Below are 11,581 nucleotides of genomic sequence, written 5' to 3' on the forward strand. Positions count from 1 at the left end.
TGTATAGACTGTGAAGATTTTCTCCCACTCTGTGGGTTGTCTGTTTATTCTGCTGATTGTTTCTTTTGCCATGCAAAAGCTCTTTAGTTTAATTAAGTCCCACCTATTTATCTTTGTTTTTGTTGCATTTGCTTTTGGGTTCTTGGTCATGAAATCTTTGCCTAAGCCAATGTTTAGAAGTGTTTTCCTGATGTTATTGTCTAGAATTTTTATGGTTTCAGGTCTCAGATTTAAGTTCTTGATCCATCTTGAGTTGATTTTTGTATAAGGTGAGAGATGAGGATCCTGTTTCATTCTCTTACATGTAGCTTGCTAATTATCCCAGCACCAATTGTTGAATCGGGTGTCCTTTCCCCACTTTACGTTTTTGTTTGCTTTGTCAAAGATCAGTTGGCTGTAAGTATTTGGCTTTATTTTGGGTTCTCTAGTCTGTTCCATTGGTCTATGTGCCTACTTCTTTTTTTTCTTCAAAAGAAACAATTTATTTAGAATAAAACAAAAGCAGCTCAACTGTGAGTGCATGTTTGAGAGACAGCTACTCTTAAGCTGTGTGAGCCATCAAAAAGGTTTTTCTTTACTCTTCTAGAAATCTTATGTACATAGCACAAAGCAAACAGGTCATTTTTTTCCCCACTTAAAACACTGGCATTGGCATCACAATGGCAGATACAAAACTTTAAGCTGCCATTTTAGTGAAATGCACAAATACTAAATAGATTACCTTTCTTCCATCAGAGGGCCACGTAAATTCCACATAAGCCACAATTTCTCTTCAAAAAGGTCCATTAGAGCTTTGAATTCCACATCTCCATCTGCTGTTCAACCAGTTTTGCATGGACAATAATCATGACCAGGTAATCTTCTTCAGATTTAGCCAGTGCCTTGGAATCCAGGAATTGTTGGGAGAGCTCACAAGGTGGGAAGGCAAGAAGGATCCCGGTGTTTTCCTTGTCTTTGTTGTGCCCCCCTCCCCAGGCTGATCACCCTGGGTACCTGCTTTTGCTTTAAATAGGACACAAGGCTCCTAAGCAGCCTCTTAGTAGAAGTGACAGTGTCTGAGGAAGAGGAGAACCGGCTGTCAGAACTTCCAGGCACAGCCAGAAGAATGGCATAACCATTAGGCCCTGCTACTTTGATGCATCGAGTTACTTCATCCAACTTGGGCTGGTCTAAACAGAGACACTGAGTGATCCTGAGCTGGGCCACTTTGGCCCTCCACAAGAAGACTGCTAGCCACTTGGAGGTCACCCTGCAACAACTGCATGTTGCAATGTTGGAAGGACAGTTGCTGTTCTTCAGTAGAAGCATGCCCTGCCAGGCCAAACAGAGTTTGGGAGAGGCTGCTGCCACAGGGGCCGTCCCCTCATCCTGTTTCTGGGAAGGGGACTTCAGCTTCCAGGAAGCAGTGTTTGTGCTAGGTCCACTCCCATCAGTGTGGTCTTCTTTTTTCAGAAGGTTTTTCCCCTCAGTGGTGCTTCCTATCCACTCAGCTGAGGCAGAGTTTTTATGGTCTCGCTTGTCATCCTGGCTCTTCTCCAAACTACCTCATCCGTCTCTGATTGGAGAGGGCCTTTCCAAGAGAAGACGGGAAATGGATCATTGTCGCTGTTGTAAGGATCCTGGCTACTGCTCAATTCTGGACTGTGGTCAGGAGAAGGAGCGCAGTGACATTTTTGTGGGCAGTCACTCTCAGGAGACCCATCGAGATGCCGTCCTCCATTCTCCTCAGGCAGCTTTTGCTTACCAGGCTGGTCTCTGCTGCTGGGCAGATCTTAATCACCTCTGTCCCTGTCCAAAGACCAACAACTATCCCGCCTGTGATCCAGGTTATTCAATGGCTCGTAAGCAGGCACAGCAGTAGCTGCAGTCCCAATGCTGCCTTCTCCGATTGGGGGTGGGGGGTGGCACCCAATCTGAATCAGGATAAAGGTCTCTATCACAATCTCTGTATAGTAAGGATGGTGTCCTATCCTAAGCACCCCTCAAAGGGCCAAGGGCCTGATGTCCAAAAGCATCTGTCACCAGCTCATAATGAGTCAAGGGCAGAGGCTGCATATATTGTTGCTGGTAACGACGTTTGGTGTCTGCAAAGTCTACTCTAAGGTGGTGATCTGGGCCACCAAGTGGGAAGTCCTGCATATGGGTCCAGGCAGCGTGCACTGCATCCAGGCTTTCATACTGGATATACACCCAACTATCACCTTTCTGTAGTCTGTGGGGTGTATGGTGCCAAGTTGGTCAAACTCTCATGCCAGGGCAGCAAGAGGCATCCAAGGTTTCAGGCCACCCACCCAGAGGCGGGTGGTGTGTGTAGCTTTACCATAACCAATTTTGATAGGATTCCAAATTATAATTTTGCTGAACATTGCTAATTTGGCCCTGTGGGACATATCTAGGTTCTCAAATTTGAGACAGCCGTAATTACTGCTCTGGCCAAGAAAAGGGCTCTTGATATCTACTTCTGTGATGACTCCAAAGCGATCAAACACCCTTCTTTTGTCACTCTCTGTTACAGTTGTGTCTAGGTTGCCAAAGAAAAGCATCTGGTTAGTTCTGTGATGATCCTTGGGTGACATCTCATCCACTTTTCTGAAACGAGCAGCATCTGCTTCAGCTCCCTCCCTTGGTTTAAGACTGTATGCTGGGTGCACTCTCTCATAGAACAGATAGTCTCCTTTTCTTTCCAGCTCTCCAGGCAATGGTGGCAGAGGTGGAGGAGGTAGGCGGCAAAGAGCCATCTGCTGCAGACCTAGTCTCTGTATCCCAAAGCCGTACCACCAGGGGAAAGTGATCTCTGGCCTCCACCACCTCCAGGGGAGTGCGGGTGACCATCTACAGAGGCTCCCACCACACTGGCTGATGGAGGATAAATATCTTTGTCTAAAGGGGAGCAGCTGTGGTGCCGGCTCCCATGCACAGCTTCTGTCTTCAGAGCAGGTCAGAGAGCACCAGGCCGCCTCTGCGTGCCTGGCCACCCACGCGTCCTCTGGCTGTGGGAAGTTCACAAAGGCTACCGGCTCATCTCCGCTGCCAGAATCCGACAGGTGATTGATTTTGACCCTTACATCCCTGAAGCCTTTGAACTCATGAAACAGGCCATCCTCCACCGCTTCCTCACTCAGCTAGGACAAGAGCTGAAGAGGTGGCCCCAGAGGAAAGCAACTCCATCCCTCCACCCCTCCACCCCAGGAGCTGCTGCGCGACTCGCCCCGCCTGAGTAATTTTTGGTGCTGGGAAGCTATAACTATGCAAGATGCCACTGTAGTAGCCCCCACTAGTGTCATACTTGCGACTGCCACCTCAGCTGCTGGACTTGTCCAGGTGGAGACTCTGTTGCCACCTGCTGCCACTATTGGTCTTTCTACTGCTGCTTTCATTGGTCTATGTGCCTATTTTTCTACCAGCAGCATGCTGTTTTGGTGACTATGGCTTTATAGTATAGTTTGAAGTCAGATAATGTGATGCTTCCAGATTTGTTTCTTTCAGCAGTGTTTTGTAGTTTTCCTTGTAGAGGTCTTTTATCTTCTTTGTTAGGTATATTCCAAAGTGTTATTTATTATTATTATTATTATTATTATTTTTGCAACTATTGTAAAAGGGGTTGAGTTCTTGATTTGATTCTCAGCTTGGTTGTTGTTGGTGTATAGCAGAGCTACTGATTTGTGTACATTAATTTTGTATCCTGAAACTTTGCTGAATTCATTTATTAGTTCTAGGAGCTTTCTGTTGGAGTCTTTAGGGTTTTCTAGGTATACTATCATATCATCAGCAAACAGCGACAGTTTGACTTCCTCTTAACCAATTTGGATGCCCTTTATTTTTTTCTCTTGTCTAATTGCTCTGGCTAGGACTTCCAGTACTATGTTGAATAGAAGTGGTGAGAGTGGACATCCTTGTCTTGTTCCAGTTCTCAGGGGGAATGCTATCAACTTTTCCCCATTCAGTATTACTTCAGCTTGGGTTTGTCATAGATAGCTTTTATTACATTAAGGTATGTCCCTTCTATGCTGATTTTGCTGAGGGTTTTAATCATAAAGGAATGCTAGATTTTGTCAAATGCTTTTTCTGCATTGATTGAGATGATAATGTGATTTTTGGTTTTAATTCTGTTTATGTAGTGTATCACATTTATTGACTTGCATATGTCAAACCATCTTTGGTATGAAACTCACTTGATCATGGTGGATTATCTTTTTGATATTCTGATGGATTTTGTTAGCTAATAGTTTGTTAAGGATATTTGCATTTGTATTCATCAGGGATATTGGTCTGTAGTTTTCTTTTTTTGCTATGTCCTTTCCTGATTTTGGTATTAGAGTGATACGGGCTTCATAGAATGACTTAAGGAGGATTCCCTCTTTATCTTGTGGAATAATATCAATAGGATTGGTACAAATTCTTTGAATGTCTGAAAGAATTCAACTGTGAATCCATTTGATCCTGGACTTTTTTTGTTGGAGGTTTTTAAAATTACCATTTCAATCTTGCTGCTTGTTATTGGTTTTAGAATAGAATAGCGTTTCTATTTCTTCCTGTTTTAATCTAGGGGGATTGTATATTTCCAGGAATTTATCCATTTCCTCTAGGTTTTCTAGTTTATGTGTGTAAAGCTGTTCATAGTAGCCTTGAATAATCTTTTGTATTTCTCCGGTATCAGTAGTAATATCTCCTGTTTCATCTCTAATTGAGCTTATTTGGATCTTCTCTCTTCTTTTCTTGGTTAATCTTACTAGTGGTCTATCAATTTTATTTATCTTTTCTTTTTTTTTTTTTTTGAGATGGAGTCTTGCTCTGTCGCCCAGGCTGGAGTGCAATGGTGCAATCTCGGCTCACTGCAAGCTCTGCCTCCCAGGTTCACGCCATTCTCCTGCCTCGGCCTCCTGAGTAGCTGGGACCACAGGAGCCCGACGCCACACCTGGCTAAATTTTTTTGTATTTTTAGTAGAGATGGGGTTTCACGGTGTTAGCCAGGATGGTCTTGATCTCCTGACCTCGTGATCCACCCACCTCGGCCTCCCAAAGTGCTGGGATTACAGGCGTAAGCCACCGCACCCGGCCAATTTTATTTATCTTTTCAAAGAATCAGGTTTTTGTTTCATTTATCTTTTGTATTTTTTGGTTTCAATTTCATTTAATTCTGCTCTGATCTTTGTTATTTATTTTCTTCTGCAGGGTTTGGGTTTGGCTCATTCTTGTTTGTTTCGTTCCTTGAGGTGTGACCTTAGATTGTCTATTTGTGCTCTTTCAGACTTTTTGATATAGACATTTAATGCTATGAATTTTCCTCTTAGCAAGGTCTTTGCTGTATTCCAGAGGTTTTGATAGGTTGTGTCACTATTATCATTCAGTTCAAATACTTTTAAAATTTTCATCTTGATTTTATTGTTGACCCAACAATCATTCAGGAGCAGGTTATTTAATTTCCATGTATTTGAAGGTTCCTTTGGAGTTGATTTCCAATTTTATTCCACTGTGGTCTGAGAGAGTACTTGATTTAATTTCAATTTTCTTAAATGTATTAAGACTTGTTTTGTGGCCTATCATATGGTCTAACATGGAGAATGTTCCATGTGCTGATGAATAGAATGTATATTCTGCAGTTGCTGGGCAGAATGTTCTGTAAATATCTGTTAAGTCCATTTGTTCTAGGGTATAGTTTAAATCCATTGTTTCCTTGTTGACTTTCTGTCTTGATGACCTGTCTAGTGCTGTCAGTGGAGTATTGAAGTCCCCCACTATTATTATGTTGCTGTCTATCTCATTTCTTAGGCCTAGTAGTAATTGTTTTATAAATTTGGGAGCTCCAGTGTTAGGTGTATATATATTTAGAATTGTGAAACTTTCCTGTTGGATAAGTCCTTTCATCATTATATAATGTCCCTCTTTGTCTTTTTTTAACTGCCATTGCTTTAAAGCTCATTTTGCCTAATATAAGAATAGCTACTCCTGCTTGCTTTTGATGTCCATTTGCATGAAATGTCTATTTCTATCCCTTTACCTTAAGTTTATGTGAGTCCTTATGTGTTAGATGAGTCTCTTAAAGACAGCAGTTACTTGGTTGGTGAATTCTTATCCATTCTGCCATTCTGTATTTTTTAACTGGAGCATTTAGGCCATTTTCATTCAACGTTTAGTAGTGAGATGTGAGGTCCTGTTCTATTCGTGGTGCTATTTGTTGTTTGTTGCCTGAATACCTGTTTTTTTTTTTAATTGTGTTTTTGTTTTGTAGGCACTGTGAGATTTATGCTTGAAGGAGGTTCTATTTTAGTGTATTTCAAGGATTTGTTTCAAGATTTAGAGCTCCTTTAGCCATTCTTGTAGTGTTGGCTTGATACTGGTGAATTCTCTCAGCATTTGTTTGTCAGAAAAAGACTGTGTCTTTCCTTCATTTATGAAGCTTAGTTTTGCGGGACACAAAACTCTTGGCTGATAATGGTTTTGTTTAAGGAGTCTGAAGATAGGGCCCCAATCTCTTCTAGCTTGTAGGATTTCTGCTGAGAAATCTGCGTTAATCTGCTAGGTTTTCCTTTAGAGGTTAGCTGGTGCTTTGCCTCACACCTCTTAAGAGTCTTTCCTTCTTCTTGACTTTAGATAATGTGATGACTACGCGCCTAAGTGATTATCTTTTTGCTATAAATTTCTCAGGTGTTCTTTGAGCTTCTTATATTTGGATATCTAGATTTCTAGCAAAGTTGGGAAGTTTTCCTCAATTATTCCCTTAAATATGTTTTCCAAACTTAGATTTCTCTTCTTCCTCAGGAACACCAATTAATCTTAGGTTTGGTCATTTAACATAATCCCAAATTTCTTGGAGGGTTTGTCCATTTTTTAAATTATTTTTTCTTTGTCTTTGTTGGATTGGGTTAATTCAAAAACCTTGTCTTTGAGCTCTGAAGTTCTTTCTTCTGCTTGTCTGATTCTATTGCAGAGACTTTCCAGTGCATTTTGCATTTCTCTAAGTGTATCCTTGATTTCCAGAAGTTGTGATTGTTTTTTATCTATGCTATGTATTTCACCAAAGGCTAGGAGCTTGTATGCCAAAGAAAGCAAAAGGATCCTTGACAACAATTATTAACCCTATTAGTAATAGATTGAAGGCTGTCAGGAAAGATGCTATGTGTCTATATATATTTGTTGAGGGAGGTAATTCTCTCCTTCAGGGTGATGTCTGGGTACTGCTGGCTAATAACCCACATGTGCTCCTCAAACACCCACCTGTAATCTTAGGAAACACAAATCTAGAACTTGAGCGGTGGCCCTGTGGTGTATTGCATCTTTAATCTCTTGCTGGGCATGCTGCCCAGGTTGGCCACCACTGCCGACACCACCACCAGGAGAAGTAGCAGAAGCCTCATCTTAATTGAGCCAGCTGCTTCAGCTGCCCTCATACTGAGACTGCCTATCATACACTTTTAAAATTAATCTATGCTGCTAACATTTTCTCTGTTATCTTTTAAAGTCTAGACTAGGGTTTTCTGTAAAGGCCAGATAGGAAATATTTTATGCTTTTTGGTCCATATGGTATCTGTTGCAACTATTCAACTGCCATGAAAGCATAAAAGCAGCCATGGATGATAGTGAACAAAGAGCTGTGGCTGTCTTCCAATAAAACTTTATTTACACAAACAGCTGGCAGGCTGGATTTGGCCTACTGGCCATAGTGATCCTTGTTCTACACAATCAATGAAATAATAAATTAAGCCCTGATTTTAGCATCACTAACTTTTGTGATGTAAATGCTCCCACCATAGCCAATTTCATGCTATCAGTATGGCATCATGAAATAAAGACTTGGGAAAAGATGCATAGCAGCATTCCATGCTTATAGTATTTCCATTGTATGGACACGATAGATATAAATAACCTCAGAAGTCTTGATAGTAGCAAAATGTATCAAAGTAATATGAATGATAAGTTGTGAATATTTATTAGCTTCATTTCTAACATGATTTATTTCATTTTAAGTTGATATAATTTATTTTGTAATAATGGCTATGTTTAACAATCAGCTCACAAAATCCCTGAAAATTTAACAATTGGCACCTGTGAGTTGTGTGTAGTTACATGGGAATAGAGAATATCAGATCTATTATTTATAGCACATACTGGAATAAATTTCAAATGGCTCTAAGAGATAAATGTAAAAATAAAATGAAATCACACAAGTTCTAGAGAAGGTAGGATGAAGTCCTCTACAATCTGTGAGTCGGGAAAAGTTTCTAAACTACGGCTAAAATCCAGAAGCAATAAGGAAAATGAGATTATATTAGCTTTATAAAATGAATTGAAACTCTTTTTTTTTTTTGCATTTTCTGGAATAATTTATAAAACAGGAATTAGTTTTTGAAAGTTTGTTAGAGGCCGGCACCAGGTAGCTCATGCCCGTATGTAGTCCCAGCTACTCCAGAGGCTATGGCAGGAAGATCCTTTGATCCCAGAAGTTCAAGATTGCAGTGAGCTACAATCATGCTACTACACTCCAGCCTGGGTGACAGAGCGAGACCCTGTCTCAAAACAACAACAACAACAACAAAAACCAAGTTTGATAGAGTTCATTTTGAAAGCATGCCGGCAGGCCTGGAGATCTTTGGTTTGGAGATTTAACTACCAATTAAATTTCCTTAATCCTTGTGAGTCTATTTTAAGTTTCCTTTTTCTTCTTGGGTTAGTTTGGCATTTTATATATTTTCCAGGAATTTATTTATTTTATCTCTTTTGAAACCTGTAATTATTTTCCTATCTTTATTTTTTGATCAGCGTTTTATTTACCTTTGTTGTCTCCTTTTCTCCTTATTCACTTTTATCAAAAGTTTATCTTAGCAATCTTTTCAAAAATAGAGCTTTTTAGTTTTATAAATCTCTTCTACTTAAAAAATGTATTATATTGTTTCCCTTATTATATCTTTTTTCTTCTTTGGGTTTGCTTTGATGTTCTTTTTTATAACTTCTTGAGTCGGATGCTTAGCATACTTTGTTTCAACTTTTATTGTTTCTTCATAAACATATTTAAAGGTATAAATGTTCTTTCTAAATAATACTTTAGTTATGTACCATATATTTTGTATTTCCAAGTTCATTCAATTCTAGGTATTTACTCATTTTGATTATAATTTCATTTTTAACCTGTGAGTTATTTAGCAATATGTTACCTTCAAACTTTGAGACATTTGTAAAAGTTTTGTATTATTAATTTCTTGTATTATCTCATGTTTAGAAGATAAAATCTGCATGAAGTCTGGGTGCAGTGGCTCATGCCTGTAATCCCAGCATTTTGGGAGGCAGAGGAGGGAGGATCCCTAGAGCCCAGGAGTTTGAGACCAGACTGGGCACATAGCAAGACCCTGTGTGTACAAAAAAATTCTTGAAAAATAGTTGGGTGGGGTGATGTGCATCTGTAGTAGCTCTAGCTATTCAGAAGACTGAGATGGTAGGGATGGCTTGAGCCCAGGAGTTAGAGATTGCAATGATCTATGATCATGTCCCTGCACTCCAGCCTGGGTGACAGAGTTAGATCTTGTTTCAATAAAAAATCTGCATAATATTGTCCCTGGGTTTATTGGAACTTTCTGTAAACCTAGTCTACTAGTGTAAATATGTACATGATTCTAAAAACATGTATGTGCTATTTGTTGCATAAACTATTGTAGCATATATATATATATATATATATAAATCATACCATTGGAACATACATATTAAAGATCTGAACAATATAATTAATAGTATAAGTCTATTAATTATAATGTTTAGATAAAAATCTGTTTAATTTTTGCTTAGTACTTTTTTTCTCATTAAAATTTGTTTTAATGTGTCTCAAAACTCTGTGAGAGATCTGTGGTCAAGTTGTTTCCATTAAAAAGTTCTAATTTTAAAAACTAATAACTTAAAACTGCCACACACACAGACACACACACACCAAAGTGGTCCACAAGACATTCTCCTTTCCTTCTGAAGGTTTTATGATGCATTGCTTTCATTAACCAGTCCTTTACTATTAAACTTAAATGGCCAATTGAAACAAATAGTTCTGAGACCATTCCTTCACCACTGATTAAGACTGAGGTTGCAGGTATTAGGGGTAATATTCATTTGGGCTTTCTGGGCAGACTTGGTGACCTTGCCAACTGCAGCAGCCTTCTTGTCCACTGCTTTGATGACACCCGTGGCAACTGTCTGTCTCATGTCACGAACAGCAAAGCAACGCAGAGTTGGATAGTCTAAGAGGCTCTCAACATACTGCTTAGTAAATTTTTGATAGCTGGGTGTTAAAAAAAAACTCCCAGTGATTTATCTGTTTCTCTACTATACAGTTAGTGTAACCTATTATTAGGTGCATATGTATATTTGCAATGGTTATATCTTCTCACTGTTGTTTTATTTACCCCCCCACATTAAATTCTCTTTTGTCAGCTATTATGAATGCAATTCTGGAATTCTTTAGGTTTCTGGTTTTTTTTTTTTTTTTGTCTTTCACTCTTTCATTTTCAAACTTATTATGTCTTTTGGTTTTAAGAATGTTTGTCATAGAAAACATATTTTTGGATTTCATTTTTACTTCTTAATAACATAGAGAGTATTTGTCTTTTCATTTGTGAACTAAAACTATTTATATTTGTTGTAATTTTTATTATATTAGGAATTATTTATTCCATATTTTATATTTTCAATTTACTCCACTTTCTTTTGTTTTCTACTGGCTTGAAAATTATATATTCTATTTTGGTTTCATTATGGCTAGCCTGAAGACCCTTACTCATGTTTATTTATTCCTGTTAATTTCTTAAATTTATCAATATCTGTATATTCATCCTAACTGGACAATTTAGTGGACTCATGTATATATATTAGTTATTGTTCATATTTATATATATGAATGCATATATATGAACTTGCAGAAATATATCCTAATGGATCTGCTTCTCTGAATGAACCCTATTATACCCAGCTTCAGAAAGAGAGAAAAATAAGAGATGGGAAAAAGTCTAAACCTGGAAACATCACAATAGAATTTAAGAACATCAAAGATAAGGAAAGAATTCAAAAAACTTCCAGAGATAGTGAAGAGATCAGCAATTAGAACAAAAATAAGATTTGAACAGTACACAGAAGATGACAAAAGGGAAAAAATGTTTTTTAAATATCAAAGGAAAGGTCAGGCGCAGTGGCTCATGCCTGTAATTCCAGCACTTCGGGAGGTGGAGGCAAGTGAATTGCTTGAGCCCAGGAGTTCCAGACCAGCCTGGGCAACATGGCAAAACCCTGTCTCCACAAAAAATATAAAAATTAGCCAGGCATGGTGGTGCATTCCTATAGTACCAGCTACTTTGGAAGCTGAGGTGGGAGGATCACCTTAACCCTGAGGAGGTGGAGGCTGCAGTGAGCCGTGATCGTGCGACTGCACTCCAGCCTGAGTAACAGAGTGGGATCCTGTCTAAAAGGAAAATAAATTTGAACCTAGAATTGTATATCCAGCCAAACTGTCTTTCAACTATGATGGCCTAATATATATACTTTAGATAAGACCAAGAATGAAGTTTCGCCACAAAAAGATACATACTGAAAACATGTTTGAAGCAATCCT

General features: G+C 38.9%; 1 pseudogene; it reads right to left on the reverse strand.

The window, feature by feature from the left end:
- Positions 1–785: 785 nt before the first annotated feature.
- LOC101152988 (RNA-binding protein 15-like) lies at positions 786–10,182 on the reverse strand (annotated as a pseudogene).
- Between the last annotated feature and the right edge of the window lie 1,399 nt (positions 10,183–11,581).

The sequence above is a fragment of the Gorilla gorilla genome, chromosome 4 (genome assembly GCF_029281585.2).
Source record: "Gorilla gorilla gorilla isolate KB3781 chromosome 4, NHGRI_mGorGor1-v2.1_pri, whole genome shotgun sequence".
NCBI lineage: Eukaryota > Metazoa > Chordata > Mammalia > Primates > Hominidae > Gorilla > Gorilla gorilla.